This window comes from Antechinus flavipes, chromosome 3 (assembly GCF_016432865.1).
Source record: "Antechinus flavipes isolate AdamAnt ecotype Samford, QLD, Australia chromosome 3, AdamAnt_v2, whole genome shotgun sequence".
NCBI lineage: Eukaryota > Metazoa > Chordata > Mammalia > Dasyuromorphia > Dasyuridae > Antechinus > Antechinus flavipes.
Window position 1 is genome coordinate 230,650,712 of NC_067400.1, and position 20,256 is coordinate 230,670,967.

The window sequence follows — 20,256 nt, forward strand, 5'->3', positions numbered from 1 at the left end:
TTCTTATTTGTTCTAATTGTATTTTTCCTTCTTGTGATTCCACAACATGAAGGAATGTCACTCACTCCTCATCTTCTACATCAAGCTAATAACTATGAGTTTTGAGTAGGGCCAGCCTATAGTAACCTTATGCCACACAATCTATCTCATAAGCTCATGAAATAGTTGGTCACACTAATCAAATCAGTGGTCCTACCTATGATCAACTAAATAGCATTCCATGATTTCCAGCAGGCCTTCACATATTCACACTCAGAAATTTCTTAGGCCACAGAGCTTCTAATATATATCACTGGCTGGTTGGCATTGCCTTGTTTTGTTATTGCTGCCTCTCATCATCATCATCATTACTATTGGACATGATGATTATCATTGGAACAATTTGGTGAGGGGCTACTCTTCAGGACACAGTTAGATTGGCTCATTTCACAAATACTTATTAAAAGTCTACTCTCTGCAAAACCCTATGTTCTACTGTCTGATGCCTCTGGGCTACAGGATAAAGGCCTCCAAATAACAGAAAGACATCTAAATGAGCTGTTCTCAGGGATATTACTCAAAATAGAAGTAGCATATGCCCTAGGAGCAGACTGAGTCCTAATTCCTATACTATTACTGACATTGTGTAACCTCAGGTAGTCTCTTCACCTGCAGTGTTTGGCTTTCAGAAACTTCAATGGTCAAATCCATACAAGGAAAATAATGTGAATTTGACCTGAAGAAACAGCATATATGCTATTGAAAAAGAATATAATGAAATATGCCATGCAAAACACCACCAATGTTGTGCAAATTTAGCCATTTAAATAAATGAATAGAACACTTTTATTTTTATTTATACAATAAATATTTTTTATCATCTTCAAGATTCAGTGTTCTATTCTGAATATATTTATTTAGATTTGAGAATGAAGGTGGTAGGATTATCCAGATTGATGTAACTCAATGAGATGCTTTTGAACTTTAGTAGCTACATTATGACAAATATTCTTATATAATTACTCTGCTGTATCAGTTATAAGACTTCTGGATTTTTGGTAATCTATGTGATAAGGCACACTTAGACACAGTAGTGGTAATCAGCCAACTAGCAATTGTCAACATACAAGTAACATACAGCTTACATGTAGTAAAGACATGCAAGATGAATTGGATTAGTTTGAGACTAAAGGCACTAAGATTAAGGAGAACTGGGAAAATCTTACAGAAAGAAAGTGAAAATTTAACTTAGAGTGGAAGTAAATAAGGGAAGCTGAGAGGTAGAAATGAGGAAGGAAAGCATTATAGGCATGGGAGATAGCCAGTGAAAATGCTTAGTCATTGCAAAATAAATCTGGCTAATGGACTAGTACTTGAGAATCACTTCACAATTTTTAAAAATAGCTTTAGAAGAATATTAATATACTCACTGACTCCTACAATGACACTGATTTGCTCTCTAGTACAAGATTCTTCTAATAGATCAGAATTCCTGATTCTTAGAATTGAAATGAGTCTCAAAAAGCATATTGTTTAAACCACACGTTTATTAAAATCTATTCTGCATCATCACCAGTTTAACAACCTTTTGCTTCAAGGCCTCCCAAAAATCAGAATCTACTGTATCCTCCAGCAGACCATGATCCTACTGGATAACTTTAGATGTTAGTAGTTTTTTCTATAGCTTCCACCCACTGAAATAAGCATAAGTTGAACCCTCCGCTAACAAGCAACATTTCAAATATTAAGAGATAGTTTTTAACTCTGCTCCCTTGTTAGCTGGCGAGTTCTCATGCCACATGATTTCAAATCTCTCTCCTAGTTGGGCTTTTGCAACTCCAACTTATCTATGTTCTTTCTAAAATCTGCTATCAGAATTGTATGCTGGAATGAACTTATTCCCCTCTTGTTCTGAATACTATGTTACTTATTGGTTCCCAAAAGTATACCAAGTTTTTTGACTATCTTGTTACACCACCAATTCATATGGAATTATCCCTCCTAGAATTTTTCATATGAATCATTGTCTAGTTTTGACTCCCTCAACTTGTACTTCTAAAAAGTGATTTTCTGAAATTGGGTAGAAGATTTCACAATGATCTTTAGTGGATTCAGATAATTGTTTTGGTCTATTGAGATATATTTGAATCCTAAATCTTCCCTGCAGTGAATTATTTCTTCTTTCTAAATTTGTGCCAACTTCATATTTGATGAGAATGTTGAAATTACTGATAAAAATGTTGAGCTCCAAAAATGAATAATTGGGGCACTTTATTAGAATCTGCTTTTTAAGTTGACATCCTCACATGAAAGTGTACTCTTAGAGTTTAGTTGTTCAACCAAATTCTCAATCCATCTGTACTTTCCAATTTCCCCATAAGAATAACACCTAAGAATTTGTCAAATACATTGCTGAAATAATTTCCACTAAGTCCATGATATTCCCTGGTACAATTTAGTTAAACTGTGAAAAAATAAATTAGCTTGACATTAACCAGGAATGAATTGGTTTTTTTAAACTTTATGTTGTATGTGTGTTTATTCTTTTGTCACTCTCATTTCCAAATATACTACTTCTCCATTCTTTGCCCAGTGAACACTTCTCTTACAACAGTTTTTTTAAGTTCAGCAAAACAAACCAGTACATTGACACTATTCATCATTATATGCAACAACTTCCATGAAAAATAGGGGCAATATATTTTCAATAAAATTAATGACTACCCCATCATCATTATTCTTAACATCCTCATATAAACTCTAATCCTAAAATTCATAAAACTAAAGGTCACAAAGTATTAATGATTAAATGAAAAGATTCTCCAAATCAAGAATAGTAAGAAAAATAAATTTAAAGAATTATGACATTTTATCTCATACTTTTCCAACAAATTGACAAAATAAAGGCAAAAATGAATTGGAAAAGTTCTTGGATGATGGGTAATTAATACACTGTTAATAAAGCTATGAATTTCTGGATATCAATTTCTAAATATACAAGAAAAGTCTACTAAGCTGTGTACAACTATTGACCCAGATATCCTTTAAATTGCCAAAAAAACCAAACCAAAACAAAACAACAACAACAAAAAAAACAACTAGAAAGTCCCATGTAGCACTGTTTGTGATAGTAAAAAATTAGAAAAAAATTGACTGCCCATCAATTATCACATAGAATTAGTGAACTAAATCATGTGAATATAGTGGAGTAGTTTGGGAAGATTTGTCTTCATGAATTCGAATCTGGTTTTAGACACTAACTGTGTGAACATGAGCAAATCACTTACTCCTGTTTGCCTTAGTTTCTCATTTGTAAAATGAGGTGGAGAAGGAAATGCAAACCACTCCAGTATCGATAGATAAATAGATAGATAGATAGATAGATAGATAGATAGATAGATAGAAAGACCACTCTGTTGTTGTTTGTCCTTTGTTCATGCAAAGGACCAATGACACCATAAGGGTTATGTCTTGGCTTGCTTATGAATTGAATTTAAGTGAGGCAGAGATGGATAAAGTCATCAGTCTTACTTTCTCCTTCAGTCATTGATGTCCTGTGGTAAGACAAACTACAGGATGACTTTCAATGGCTCAGAATGCAGTAAATGATCCTAGATCCAGGATTTTGGATCCAGAAGAGCCAGGTTCAAATCCTATCTCTGATACTTTATCATCTTTGATAAGTCAGTGAATATCTAAGGGTCTCAGTTTTTTCATTTAGAAAGTGAGAAGATTGGACCAGATCCCTTATACACTCCCTCTTTACTTCCCTTATGACTTAAGTCAAACACTACTTTCTACTTGAAGCCTTTCCTGAGTCCCATAATTGCTAGTGGCCTCTCTCCTGAAATGTTCTTGTATTTATATTTATTCTGCATATATTTAGAGCATGACATGTTGTCTTCTGAAGACACTATAAGCTTTTTGTGGTCAAAGAAAAGTATACAATTTTTATTATTTATTTTGATAATAGCTTTTTATTTTCATAATATATGCAAAGAAAGTTTTCAACATTTACCCTTGTAAAACCTTGTGTTCCAAATTTCCCTTTCTCTCTTCCTTCCCCACCCCTCCCCTAGACAAGTAATCCAATAGTATATAGTTTTTAGTATTTCTGTCACTAGCATCAGGTATAGCAAATGGCCCATAGTAGGCATCTGATGAATTCTTGTTAAGTGAATTCATCTGTCTGTTTACACATGCAAGAGGGAGGAGAAGAAGAAGACTGTGATGGGGAAAAAAAGGTATTGATAAATTAATAAACCTCTAGTGATTAGCACAGTGCCTAGAACATAACAGGCACTTAATAAATGCTTATTGGTTGTTTAAAAGATCTATAAGACCAAAAAACCCTTATATTTTTTCCTTTTCCTTTTTTAACTATTGTTTCTATTAATACAATTTTAGTCTTTTTCACTAGCTGCAAAACATTATCTGATTTGATCCTTATAACAAGCCTGTAAGAGGAGGCAGGTCTAGTTTGTATTGTGATTCTCATTTTATACTTGAGTGGTTTGCCATGTCTATGATCTATGTCATGTGGGTAGTGAATGACAGAGTTCAGATTATATCCCAGTTATCCTATCTGCTTGTCTCACTGACTCTGGATTCAGAAAACCAGCTCTCAAATATGCTTTTGACACTTAGTATATGTGGCATTGGGCAATTCATTCCTAAACTTCAATATTTCTTCCCTCATCAGTAAAATAAAAGTGTTAAACTAGCTGGTCTCTGATGTCCCTTTTAGCTCTAAATGCATAATACTTTGATGTGCTTTTGCACTTTTCATATTGCTTATAGATGATAACAATATCCATGAAAAGAATATTAACATAGCTTTACTATTTAAGACAACACATTACAAGGTTTATAGCCACAGGTTTATTTGAACTCAATTTAATTAGTTAGAAAGTTTCTCTAGACGTTGTTAGCTCAATGTGTGGGAAAGAAGCCTTTCAGGAAGTAAGGGAAAAATGCAGTTATGCCTGAAGTAAAACTAACCAAAGTAAGCTGCTTAATGATTTAAGAATGTGAAATTAAACCCCTGCAAAATATTTCCCAAGAATTCTGTAGAAAAAGTATAGATGTCCTCCTTGATAATATGCTAACTGAAAAATTAAGAGAAAAACAAGACATACATACACTACAATAAAATATAAAGAACACCTAATAAATGAAAAAAAAGGTTCAAAATTTGACATAACTTTTTTTTTTCATTCTAGATCTATGATTTCACTGGCATTAGGAACTCTTACCCATTTATCAATGAACATCAGTACTACTACTTACTGTTTTAGGAGATAGTACAGGCACTAAAAGATTAAATAATTTCACCAGCATAATACAGCCAGAAAAGATACTTGAATCCAGGACTTTTGACTCAGAGTCTGAATTGTTTTGTTTTGGGCCTCTATGCCAAATTAATACTGATTTATACCAAAGGAAAAACAGTCCTTGGAGTTTTGATTTAATTTGAAAAAGAAATACTTTCCTTTGAGAGTTTACAAAAAAATGTGGATTCTGATAGAAATCTGAATTTCCCCCACAAAATGGTTAGGCATTAACTCCTGGAAACAAAGTTATTTTGAAGTGGCTTTTTTGCTACACATTTCTAAATGCAAATGTTCTCTGTTGAAATATAGTTTTATTTTCCCCCTATTTGGCTATGGGTCACTACTAATTAGTTTCCCTTTATTAAAAGTACAGAATGAAACTGGTAACTAAATCTCTATGAGTACATTATTTAATTATTACACAAATGCATTTACTCTAATTGAAAACCTGTCAATTAAGAACTCCTAGTAGAAACCCCACAGCACAGTATTGAATAAATATTAGTCACCAGAATAACAGTGATTTATTAAACCAATAGAGTAGCTAATTTAGAAGAAACTTTCTCATCTTATGTCACCCACCCAAATTAGTTAAAACTGACAGAGCAGTAAGAAAATCTGTTATATTTAACATCTGACTGTGGCACTTAATAGATGCATAACTAAGGCTGAATCATTTTATGTCTCTGAACTATATTTGTAAAATGGAGATATGGTACATCTGTCACCTACTTTATGAATTAATCAATAAACATTTATTAAATACCTCCTATAAAGTATAATACAGGCAAGACAGTTCAAAGTGGGGGAAATAATTAGATAAGCAGGATAATTATTTTTCCATACTTTTTGATCCAGCAATTTAAGTCCTGACTTTACTTCCCAAGGATGTCTATGACATCAAAAAATGACCCATTTTTGTGAAAGTATTCAAAGAAATGCAATCTTATTAAAACTAGAAATGAACTCAAGATGAAAGATAATAAATGAGGGAGAGCAAATGTGGTAAATGAATGTGGTATTATATATATAAATATAAATATAAATATATTCAATTAACATACATATATGATCATATACATCATGCATGTATAGACACATGCACCCATACACATGTGTGTAAAATACACACACACACACACATATTTATTTAATTTTTATTAAGGTATGGTGCTTTTTATACTATTGTTATTTTTCAATATACCAATCTCCCCACCATATCCTATTTCAACTGAAATCTCCCTTCTAAAAATATAAATTAGTTGAGATTAGGGATTGTTTCCTTTTTTTTTTTTTTTTTTTTGTATTTGTATTTGTATCTCCTGTACCTTTCACATTTATCACGGATTGATAAATTTCTGTCCCCCAATACTTTTTTCCATCAACTTTACTGCTCTATCAAGATTGACCATTGGAATTTAGTTGAATTGTAGTGAAGTTCAGCATCTTAAATTTTATTTACATTGTTGTGGTCACTATACATACTTTCCCCTTATTCTAAATGCAAAAATACAAATTATTAGGATACATTAATGTAATTTTTAATTGGTATACTTGTTTATAAATATCTCAATATTCTTAATTCTTCAATTTTAAAAGCCAATGTTATAAGCAAATGTGACTTTTATCTATGTAAGTTTGTAATACAAATATTAATTATTTGTTCTTTTAAAAATAAAAGCACTTCTCAGTAAAAAAGTACTTTAAAAAATACCTACTATGAACTAGGCAGTACTTTAGGCCTTTGAGATTAAAGAAATAAGAACAACAATCTTTGTTTTCAAGGAATGTAGGTATTAATTGAGGTGTGTGTGTGTGTGTGTGTGTGTGTGTGTGTGTGTGTTTATATTAAATTGTGTGAATTACTTAGGACAAACAAAAAATCTGCTACAGTTTCATTTATGTTGGCACTTGGTCATATGGATGTTTACTGATGCTAAGCCACTGTGGAATGTCTGATCTTGATTTTATGCAATAAGATTGATGTGGTTTTCCTCCTCTCCCCTGTTTAATTCACTTTAAGTTGAGTGTGGAATTTAATGCTATACACTCATATTTCACTGTGCTGTTTTGTTGTATTTTAAATTCTGCGTTTTTTAAATTTAGATTTAATTTTATTTTCAATTCCAAATTCTCTCTCTTCCTTAAACCCCTCCTACATAGTAAGAAGCAAAGAAATAAAGTACCCATTATATATATGAAGTCATAGAAATCCTATTTCCACTTTAGGCACATTGTAAAAAGAAGCAAGAAAAATGAAGAAAAAAATGCTTCAATTGGAACCCAAGAGTTCATCAGTTCTCTCCTTGGATTTAGCATTTTTTATCATGAGTCCTTTGGAATTAGAGATCATTGTATTGATCAGAATTTTTGAGTCTTTTATAGTAGATTATCAGTATAGTATTGCTGTTACAACTACATTATTCTCAATTTACTCTATATCATCTAAGTCTTTTCAGGTTTTCCTGAAATTATTTTTTTCATCATTTCCTACAGCAAAATTGCACTCCAAACAATCATATGCCATAACTTGTTCAGTCATTCCTTGACTGTGGTCATTCTCTTACCTTCCAATTCTTTGCTATTACAAAACAAGCTGCTATAAATATTTTTGTACATGCTGATTATTTTTTTTCTTTGATCTCTTTGATGTATCATGTAGTGAGTATCATTATTTATGGGCCAAAATGCATACATAATTTTATAGCCCTTTGAGAACAGTTCCAAATTTTTCTCCAGAAGGTTAAGCTTGTTCCATTAAAGATATTCCAGCATCTCCAGCAGCAATCCATTAATGCACTTGTTTTTCCACATCGCTAGCATTTGTCATTTTCATTCTCTGTCATCTTAGGTGATGAATTAGGGTTTTAACATTTATCTAATTATTAGTGATTCAGAGCATTTTTTCATACAACTATGGAAAGCTTTGATTTTTTCTTCTGAAAACTTCTTGTTCATATCCTCTGACCATTTACCAATTTGGGAATGGCACTTACTTTGTAAATTTGACTCACTTCCCTATGTATTTGAGAAATGAAACCCTTATAATAGAAACTTCTTTTAAATTCCACTTCTCTTCAGATTCCTGTTTTACTTCTTACTTTGTCTACACTGGTTTTGTTTGTGCAAATCATTTTTAATTTAATGTAATCTATATTATATATTTTATCTCCCATGATGCTCTTTTTTTGGTCATGAACTCTCTGCCCTCCATTCATAGATCTGACAGGTTAAATATTTCTATGCTTTTCTAATTTGCTTATGATATAATTTTTTTCTAATCATGTGATAAATAAATTTGACCTTGGTATAAGATCTTGGCCTCTAACAAATCTCTATTAAACAACTTTCTACTTTTACTAGAAGTTTTACCAGAAGTTTTTTACTAGAAGTATATTAGAAGTTAAATAGTGGGGTTTTGGCCAGATATCTAGGACCTTTGAATTTATCAAACATTGTTACTGTGATAAGTTGCTTCTCTATATTTTATTTATAATCTATTCCATTGATTAAAATTTCACTCTGTTTCTTATTCAATACCATATTTTTTGATGATTACCACTTTGTAGTATAGTTTTAAAATGGATACTAATAGTATCTCTACCCTACACCTTCATGCCCCACTTTGTTCATATTGTTTTATTAATTCCCTTGATATTCTTGATGTTTTGTTCCTCCTCATAAATTATTATTATTATTTTTTGGTTCTAAAATGGATTATTGATGATAAGAATAGTATAGCACTAAATAAGTAAATTGATAATATTGTCATTTTTATCATATTGACTCAATTTACTCATAAGCCATTAGGATTTCTTCAATTGTTTAGATATGCCATCATTTGCATGAATAATGTTTCAAGTGCATTTATATAGATCCTATTTGTGTTTTAACATATAGACTCTCAAGTATTTTATAGTGTCTGCAGTTATTTTAAGTGGAATTTTTTCTAAGTCTTCCTTCTGGATTTTGTCAATTATATATAGAAATGCCAATAATTTGTGTGCAATAATTTTGCAAATTTGCTAGAATTGTAAATTGTTTTGATTTTTTTCAGTTGATTTTCTGGGGTTCTTTAAGCATGTTATAATATCACCTGCAAAAAAATGATCATTTTGTTTCCTAATGATCTATATTTGTTCTTTCAATTTTCTTCTGTTATTGTTATAGCTAATTTTTCTAGTAAATATTGAATATTGTATAGTGATAATGAACATTCTTCACCTCTGCTTTTTTATTGGTTTATTAAAAATGTTTATTGCTTTATTGGAAAGATCTATAGCTTATGTCTAGTGCAAATAATTTTGCTCTTGGTTTTAGATAGTTATTACTTATCATTTTAAGAAAAACTTTATACCTATGCTTTCTAATGGACTTTGTTTTTGGAAGTTTTTTTTTTCTGTCTGTTGATATGGTTATGATTTTTGCTGTTTTTCTTATTGATTATCATTTCCCCCTTAGTGAACTGGCCTGAATTCTTTGTACAAATTCAACCTTTTCATAAAATATGATCTTTGTGATATATTGCTGTAATCTCCTCATCAATATTTTATTTAAATATTTACATCAATATTCATTAGGGAAGTTGATCTATGAAAATTCTATGGTTTTAAAGAATGTCTATTGCTCAAAAAGATTCAAAAGTTGTAGTTTTTCAAGATCATACTTTACAATAGTCATTAAAAATATTGCAGTTGTTATCTTGCATGAAAATGTCAGACATTTCAAGGATTGTTCAACCCTCACAATTAAAATAGGATCAGTTGTCTCAAAATTCAAAGTATATTTGGGTTGAAAACAAACAAAAAACAATTCCAAAAACTGACAAACTATTGCTGCAAAGTAGTCTAATTCATTTCTAGAATATAAACCAAGGCTTCACAGGGACCTGGGAACCAAAGTTTGTCATTGATTCCTCTATCATGTGTTATAAGCTACTTAAAGTTGGAAGAATAGCAATAAGACAAGGCAAGTGAAGGGGGAATAAGGCAATTGCTGAATGTTATATATTTTTTAAAAAATACATGTAATTGGCAAGATAATACTAAGAATAGAGTCTTGAACATTTCTACACTCAGTACCTTTGAACTGCTTCCCCCATGTTTTGAATGCTCTGCCCCATTGTTTTTTTCTGTTTAGTTTCTCTGACTTCCTTCAAGATGTAGCTCAAACCCTATCTTCTATGGAAGGCCTTTTCAGTACCCAGTCAATAATATCTCCCCCTTTATAGATTATTATCCATCTACATGCACTATATATATCTTGCACATTCCTAAATGTTTTTTATCTCATCTCCCCATTAGAAAGAACAGCAAGGACTGTTTGTTTTTTGCCTTTTTTATTTCCTTAATAAGTGGTCCAGTGTTTGACACATAGTGCCTAATAAATTCTTTTTGATGAAAAAAATAAAATTTTATAGTTAAAATTTGCTTTTTAATTCATGGCTATATCAAAATCATTTTTGGAAAATGTCCATATGAGTTTGTAAGATTGGGACATGTTTTGTGGCTGGTAAAATACCCATCCTAAAGTAGTTTTTACTGTAAGATTTTTAACTTCTATTAAATATGCAAGTCTCACTGAAAGATGATGAATATAAAAAGATTGATATATTTAGAAGCAGAATAGTACTAGAATTACTGACATTCCCAAATTGAGATTTAATTCTATAACATCTTTTCACCATTTCATCCATCATATTTCAAAGTAGTTCATATGACTTAAACCCTACTAAAATTTATGGGCTATAATGGAATTAAGACAAGTTAACACAGGTCCACAGTTAACTAGAAACTAGAGGAGTTATCATAAATTGATGTAAGCTACTTAAAGTGGGAAGAATATCAGTAATTCAAAACCAGTGCAGGGGGAGGAGTCAACTGCTAACTGTGGTGTTAAAAAAGTATTTATTATGCACCTTTTTTTTTTTTTGTCCTAGACACTGTACTAAGATCTGAAGATATGAAGAAAGGCCAAAAAAAAAAAAAAACCCAAACCCAAAACAAAATAAATATCCCACCACAAAAAACCAAACTCAAAAATAAATTTAAAAAGGATAAACTTAGAAAAATGAACTGTTTGTCCATCACATTATGTCCGTGTATATTTTTGTTTACTTTGGTATAATATGAAAAATAGTAGTTTCATAATGAAGATGTAGAGAATATGTGTCAAAATTGTGTGAATTCAATGTCAAATTATGTAAAGTAAGTGATTACAGGAAAAGGAAGACATTATCAAAATATCTTCAGAATAATGATTAGAACTATTATTTCACTGTTACAGTAATCTTCCAGATTCAGAAAGTCCCTCTATAAGTGCAGGTTAGCACTCTTTCTACTACTTAGAATCTTAGATAGTTGCAAATAGCAAATTTGTTGTGATGACAACTTTAAATAGAAACGATTACCTTGGGCTACACATTAGCTTAGAAAATCACTAATTAACATTGTATTTTTATTTATTTTGCTACATATTTCCCAGTTACATTGTATTTGGGTTTGAGCTCAGAGTTTTACATCTCTAGCCATAGAGTACTGAGAGGCTGTGACTTTCTCTGAGTTACAAAGGCAAAAGGATTAAAAATAGGACTTGTACCCAACCTTTCTTAATCTATAGACCTGCTCTCCAGCTAATATACCATGATACTTTAAAAACAAAAACAAACAAAAACCCCACAAATGTTTAAAGATATGAAAAGTTGTAAGGCTTATGTTAATAAATTTCATTATTTTTGCCCCAATTAATTTGCCAATAAGCTTAAATATAATTCAGTCTAAACATAAGGTCAATAAAGAGTACTTTAGGGAAAGAGAGAATTACGAGTTGGGCCTGTTCAGGGAAACCTTTATATAAAAATTTGATTTAGAATTGGAAGGGACCTTAGAAATCATTGAGTCAAATTGCTTCATTTAACTGATAAGGACACTGAAGATGCTACAGATTAAGTAACTTGTCTAACTATAATGTATCTGACTCAAAACTTTCTGACTTCAGGTACAATATTTAATCCTTTATGTCACCATCCAAGGGATGGGGAATAACCAGTACAAATGTATAGAGAAGGTAGATAAAACATCCTATGTATAGATGAGCAGGTTGCTATGTATGAAATGACAAGTTCTACTATACCCAGGTAAGCCAAATTCAGAGTACCTGGTAGGGAGTATTGTGTAAGAAAACTGCAAAGGTGTGAAGGGTCCAGAAAGTGAAGAACTTTAAATGTCATCCAAGAAGTTGACTTTTAAATAAAGTAGTACTAATAGGAAAGCCACTAGAGTTTAATATGTGGTTGATAGTTTGAAGTGAGGAGAGGTTGGTGACAGAAAGATCAAATAGGAGACATGCTGTAGTCTATGTAAAAAGTGAAGAATTCCTGAACTAGAATGATGACTGTACAAATAGAGACAATATGTAAAAAGAGATGTTTTGGAGAGAGAAATGAGATTTTTGTAAGTGACTGGATATGTAATTGGAATTAGGCTGAGGAACTAATGTAGATGTCATGAATCAGGGTAACTGGTACCCTTAACAATAACAGGGAAGAAAAGAGGTAGGTTTTGAAAAAAGATAGCAAGTTCTATCTTGAACATGTTGAATTTAGTGTGCTTATAGGATGTACAGTTCAAGATGTCTTATAGGCAAATGTAATACAGGAGTGAAGCTCAGGAGAGAGACTAGGACTGGATGTATAGGTCTGGGATATGTATAGAAATGCATGAATTCCTAACAGCTGATGAGGTCATGAAGGTCTCAGTGAGATAATGCATATGAAGTATGCATATAGTCCATTTTACCTAAAGCAGCAAGGATGCTGTGTTATTAAACTATTTTCTAAATCATGAACTCCAAAGCATAGTGTTTTGAGGCTTGACAGAATTAAGTCATGTGGAGCCATTTATTATTTTACAAGTACCATTTAAGCAATGTAACACAAGTGCCATTGATCACAAGTGTCCTTCTGAAGACAAGCAATGAATGAGGATAGGAAAAAAGTCAACATGATTGTGCACAAAGCTTTTGGATAAGGATGCTTTAGTATAAGGACTACCTGCAGTGTATACACATCAGGAGTTCATTCATATCCACAGAGCCAAGTGCAACATGAGGAAAGAAGGTAAATACTAGGCCTATTTTTGGATGCAAGAAGCAGAGAAGGTGATGTCTTAGGAAACCTAGTTTTCTTTTGAAGCAGATTTTGAGCTTATGGACCACATATATATCCCTAAGGAAAGTGGCAATCTCTAGTTCAATGATGAAAATATATATGTAATTTGACTTGCTTGAACCAATGTAGAGTACATTATCTCCCTGCCCCAACCATCTTTGGAACTTTGACTAAGATAATAAGCAGTCAACAGCAGTCAGAAGAATAAGGGTGAAATATATCCTCTACCCCTTGGTAGAAAAAGTGATTGGACTAGGTGTACAGAACCAAAATTATAATCTCATATATATCCAATCCTTTTATTTCTTTTGCTTGATTATACCTGTTTCTTATAAGAAATTGGTTCTACCTGAGTAAAAGGTGAGGGGAAGGCTAGTGGACAGTGACAGATAAGAAAAAAAGGGCATAAATAAAACATATTAAAAATGAAAATTTAGATTTTCATGAACTTATGGAATGAAATATACAGAGACAAGAAAACAATATAAATAATATAAAAGTGTAAATGGAAGAGACATACATATAAAAAATCCAAAATGAATTTTTCACAATTATGAAAAATAAGGATAGTTCTAAAGAAGAGATATAAAAAGATACTCGCAATACACCCTCATTTGTGGAAGGCCCACAAATGTTACATATTGCACATATTTTCAGACTGTTTAGATATATTAATCAGTTCAGCTGATTTTTATTCTTTAAAAATGCAATCTGTTAGGCAGGATGACTCTTTGAGAGAAGAAGGGAGAAAGATACAAAAGAAAAATATGGTGATGTAAAAAATGAAACATCAATAAAATTTCTTAAGTTAATATTTTTCAAATAGAAGTATTCTATTTTTGATTAAAGCTGTTTATTTTTATTTTTTTGCTGAGACAATATAGTGATTTAAGTGACTTGTCCAGGGTCACACAACTAGCAAATGTTAAGTGTCTGAGACCAGATTTTGAATTCAAAATTCCTGACTTTAGGGCTGGTGCTCCATCCACTGTGCACCTAGCAGCCCCAAAGTTGTTTATTTTCAAAACATATGCAGAGATAATTTTTAGCATTCACTTTTGTAAAACCTTGTGTTCTGAATTTTTTTCCTTCCCTTCCTCTACCTCCTCCCCTAAATAGTAAGTAATCCAAAATATATTAAAGATGTGCAATTATTCTATGCATATTTCCACAATTATCATGCTGTACAAGAAAAATCAGATCAAAAAGGAAAAAAATGAGAAAAACAATGTCAGCAAACAACAATAAAAAAGATGAAAATACTATGTTATGATACACATTCAGTCCCCACAGTTCTCTCTTTGGGTATAGATGACTCTTTTTATCACAAGACCATTGGAACTGGTTTGAATTACCTCGCTGTTGAAAAGAACTACGTCCATCAGAACTGATCATCAGATAATCTTGCTGTTGCTGTGTACAATGTTCTCCTGGTTCTACTCCATTTAGCATCAGTTCATGTAAGTCTCCCTAGACTTCTCTGAAATTATCCTGTTGATCATTTCTTAAAAAAACAAAAATATTACATAACATTCATATTCCATAACTTATTTACTCATTCCCCAACTTATGGGCAGCCACTCATTTTCTAGTTTCTTGACACAACAAAAAGGGCTGCTACAAACATTTTTGTCCTTATAGATCCTTTTCCCTAGAAGTATTCTATTTTAGAGAGGCATGAAGGAAAGTAGGAAGCAGTGCTAGACATAGAATCTTTTACCCTGGCTTTGAAATCTTCATCTAACAATTGTGGTTACAATTGCTCAATAATATACTACTAGTCAAGTCTTTTAATTTCTCTGATTTCAGGTTTTCCCATCTGTATAGTGGGAATAAAAATATTTGCATTACTTATCTCACTGGACTATTGCTAGGAAAGTATATTATTAAATTTAAAATACTATAGAAATGTAAGTACAGTATTAATTATTTGCAGTATATAGACACATCAGGAACCCAGTTACATTTACACAGCCAAATGAGCTGCCTCTGTGACCCAGAAATTTTTAAGGATCATAGGCATTTGGTTATAGAAAAACAAGGTGCCAGAGAGGAATGTGAGGGAAGAAGAGAGGGAACAAACATATTTTTGTGTTAACTTTATATTTATTATGTACATATTTTAAGTGCACTTGTCCCCATCATTCAAAGGAAGTTCTTTGCAAAAATCTTTTATTAAACATCTGCTCTGTTCCAGATACTGTGCTGAGTGCTGAGGATACAAGTTCAAAGAATTAAATCCTACTCTCAAGGAGATTATATTATAAACATTATTAATTACTTATTTTTGTGCCCCAGCAATGGCTATACAAAGGCAGAAAATAAAAAAAATCCATGTCCTCTAAGCGTTCACATTCTATCATTTCATTGCTTTCTAGAGCTTCAGAAAACAGAAATCTTATTTTAGCTGAATATTCTTTCTTTGAATCACTAAAGGAAGATGGATGATAAATATAACTATTAGAGAATGAAATAGAAAGAATGACAGAGTAAGAGTAAGAAGAACTGGAGTTAATGCTGAATAAGTGCTGAATGAGTGAAATGGAAAAGAGAAAAGGTAGTGGAGGCATTTTATGGCCAATAAGCCAGTATATATTTATACAGTTTCAGCGACCTTTTTATCAAGGTGCTACCATTTCTATAAAGAAAGTTTAAGTCAGGCAACTTTTTAGTCCTGGAAAGAATATGCTTGATGCGATGTAATCTGTAAATCAAAGGCTCCCTCCTGACTTGAAGAGCCTTTGTAAACACTGAACACATCTAAACATTTCTGGCCCATTTGCTTCTACTTAAATGGAATGGGGGAATTTCTGTATCTGGAACACTGTCCAAGGCTGGTCATCACCTCATTAATTTCACTTTTTTGTTTCGTTTGCCCAATCCTAGTGGGGAACTACGAATGTCAGCATATGACAATCATCTGACAGTAGCCAGCAGCTTCCTTTTTCATTTTTAAATCTCACAAAAGAGCAAAACTTAGGCAGATTTCATTCACCATTTATACCTCAATTCTACTTTATTGTTGTTGTGGGTCATTCTTTAAACAAAAAATTCCAAAAGTCTTATTGTATTGTTAAGCTACTAATGCTAAAAATTGCATGAAGACTTTTGGGACAGTACTCTGTTCATTGTTCTTGGCCAGCTTTCCCCAGGAAGTGATGCTGTGTTTAAGAAAAGCTCATGAGAAGGTATACTAGGAGGAGAAGAGTGATAGAGTTAGAGCTCTTATGCATAGGATCAAAAAGTCTGTAGACTCTTGGAGACATTTTGTACTTGTATCTGGGTTCCATATCTTCATACTCTGCACAAAGGATTTCAGTGAGATATAAGAACTTATTTTCACTTTGACCATGGTTTCCTCACTCTGAATGAGTTAAAGTAAATCTGTCCCATATTTGCTTGGCATATATTAAGGACTTAATAAATATTTATGACTTTTTAAAAAGCACAGTAGCTCTTTTTTTAAAGTGTTTCCCTCACATCATGTTACAAGAGTTTTGAACCATTTTTTACATTGATCCCTTCTCAAAATAATGTTTTTAAAATACATAAGATAAAATAGGATTACAATAAAAATACACTATATTGAAACACTAAATATTAAGGATGTAATTTTATTAACTCCTGCTTAGAATGGGTCATTCTTATATTTCCTGTTCTTTATCACAAATAAAAGATGCAGAAAATGCAGAGACAATAGCAGCTACTATCTGAAGCCAAAATGTATTTTAGTCAGAGATGATTCTATATGCTATTCTTGATTCTGAATTATGTTAATTATGAAGCATGTTTGGCTATTCAGGGATTTTCATAATATAATATCATCAGTTATAATAGGGTTGTAAATGACTTGCTTAAGCCATTCTCCATCACCAATAAAGCTAAAGAATACTATGGCATAATTAGAATCTTAATTAATGCATTTGATGCAATTGTGTCTAACATAAAATGGCAACCCAGAACACTGATCTATTTAGGATTCTTGGAAGTGCTTCAAACCCTCATTATTAGGGCTCTTACAGAGTGATCCATAATTTTCTAAATCATGGGTAAACTTCAGAAGCACACACAAGAATATTTGAAGAAATATTGTACTATTTTGCAGTGATCACATAAATATATATTACCATTAAACCTGAATGAAATGAGTTGTATGCCAGGCTGTATCTGGGAAATTTCTCAATAATATAATGCTGAGAGATGTCAACACATTTTATTTCCTACACATTAAAGTCCTAAGGCAGAAAACCACATTTTAGGATAAACTGTAATACTTTGATGTGAATCTCTAGTCAAGTAAAATTTTCCAAAGAGTGATGTATAGTATACCCAAGGACTCTGATATTTGTTGTTTTAGGTGTTTCTTTTTTTATTTTTTATTAAAGCTTTTTCTTTTCAAAACATATGCATGGATAATTTTTCAGCATTGATACTTACAAAACCTTGTGTTCCAAATTTTCCCCTCCTTCCCTAAATGGCAGGTAATCCAATATATGCAGACATGTTTATATAATAATCTTGCTGCACAAGAAAAATCAGATCAAAAAGGAAAAAAAATGAGAAAGAAAACAAAATGCAAGAAAACAACAAAAAAAAGTGAAAATGCTATGTTGTGATCCACGCTCAGTTCTCAGTCTCAGTCTTTGGAATTTGATATTTGTACTTTTACAGATGCCATTTTTTCAAGTGGACATCTTGCTTTGTGTTCTAATATTCTTCTGGAAACTGTATTATAAAGTAATTTATAGGATTTTCTTTTGGTTTAGGAATGATTTTATAAGTGGATGTTACATTCCTGACTCAGTAAAGAAGCAAGCATAGAAATGACTAACAAGATATCATAAATGCAAGATGCATCCACAAACTTCTAGAATCATAAAATAGTGAAATTATTCAGAATCCTATAACATGCAATCACTATATGGTATGCATTACCAAATAAAAGGTCCATTTGCATTCATTCATCATTAGATACCACCATCTTACAATTACTTCTTTAGGATATTGAGTATTAGTTAAATTTGTGCTGTTAAAATAAAAAAAAATGTGCTATGTTATTTTCAATTTTTCATTTTAAGTATGCCTGTTTCCTCTTTAAAATCATTTGAAATATTGGCACTTTTTTCATTTCATGATTGAGTAGCATTTCTAGAGTTTGCATTCAGTATAGATTATTAATTGTTATGATTATAGATTATTCTGATTCTGAGTGAATTCATTTACATAAATATATGGATGTGAAAGTATAAAATATTTAGGGAACATACCCAGTAGTCTGGACAAAGCTAAACCATAAGAAGATAGAATTATGAATAATTTTAAGGCCAGGAGTCAATGATAAAGACAATAACAACCTCCCCTCACAGCGTGACTTAGAGCCTTAAGATTTGCAAAGTGCTTTCCAACTATTTATTGTTATTCTCACTGTAACCCAGAGAGGTAGGTGCTACTGTTATGCTCATTTTACTGATGAAGAAACTGAGGTAGGCAGTGGTTAGATGACTTGTTTAGGGTCATTAGCTAGTAAATGTCTGTGGTAAAATTTGAACTCAGGTCCTCTTGACTCTAGGTCCAGTCCTCTATCCACTTTGCCACCTACCTGCCTAAGCATGGTAACATGGCAGAACCAACTTGTGATAATTATTCAAAACCTGTTGCAAAAAGTAAGAAGATTATAAGAATATTAAGCCAATATACATAGTAAAGACATTATTTTCTTAAAGAAAAGAAAATATAGAAAATTGGAAGCACATAAATTTACTGGAAATTATAGAATTCACTAATTAGGAGTAACTGAACATTAATTCTTTGATTTTAGTTATACCCCAACTTTAAATAAAACTATTTTCATGGGCAGTGAGGTGGTGCAACAGATATAGCAATGGGTCTAGAGTCAAGAAAGACCTGATTTCAAATTGACTTCACACGCTTAGCTGTGTGATTCTGTGCAGGATGCTTTAAGATTTACCAAGCCTTGTTCTCCAATACTAGTAATAACCAAAATATATTGTAGAGAGGACAATTATTTTAGCCCATTTTATTTATAGGGAGATGTATTTATAGGGAGAGTCAGGGAAAGACTAATTTAAATAATGAGCAAATGTCATAGCCAGAGTTAGAATTTAAATCTCTTGAGTCATAATGCTGTATTTTTCTTTCAGTTTTTTGATTCAGTTTTATTAAGATTTTATATCTAAACATCGGAATTTCTCCCACTATTTCTCTTCCTCCCAAAGAGTCATTTCTTTTCACAGTAGGTTTTAAAGGAAAAAGAGACAAAAATTGGCAAAACCAATTAATACATCAAAAAGTCTGAAAATGTATTCAATGTCTAACACTTATGGACTTCAGCAAAGGAATGAGACAGGGAGGTCTTCTATTTCTTTTTTTTGGAATTATGCTGCTTCTTTATAATTTTTCAATATTAACTTTTGAATGTTTTACGGTTTTTCTTTTTATTTCTCTTTTTGTAGTCATTTTCCTCTTGACTTTGCTTACTTGACTCTGCCTCAGATTACCTAAATCTGTCTATCCTTCTCTGTATTCATCATATTTATGATTTTTATTTTATTATGTGTCACATTTTGTTTAGCCATTTCCCAATAAATAGGCACCTAATTTCCTTTTAACTCTTTGCTACCACAAAAAGTTATTCTATAAATGTTTTTTGTGTTTAAGGGACTTTTTTCTTATCATTAGTTTCTTGAGGTTTAAGCTTGGTAATTAGAATCTCTAGGCCAAAATGAATGGACATTTTAGTTACTCTATTTGCATAAT

General features: G+C 31.8%; 1 protein-coding gene across 1 annotated transcript in view; it reads left to right on the forward strand.

Moving 5' to 3' along the window:
* Window positions 1-20,256, forward strand: part of OCA2 (OCA2 melanosomal transmembrane protein) — a 533,107-nt gene that overhangs the window by 435,556 nt on the left and 77,295 nt on the right. The gene's annotated exons all lie outside the window — the stretch shown is intronic.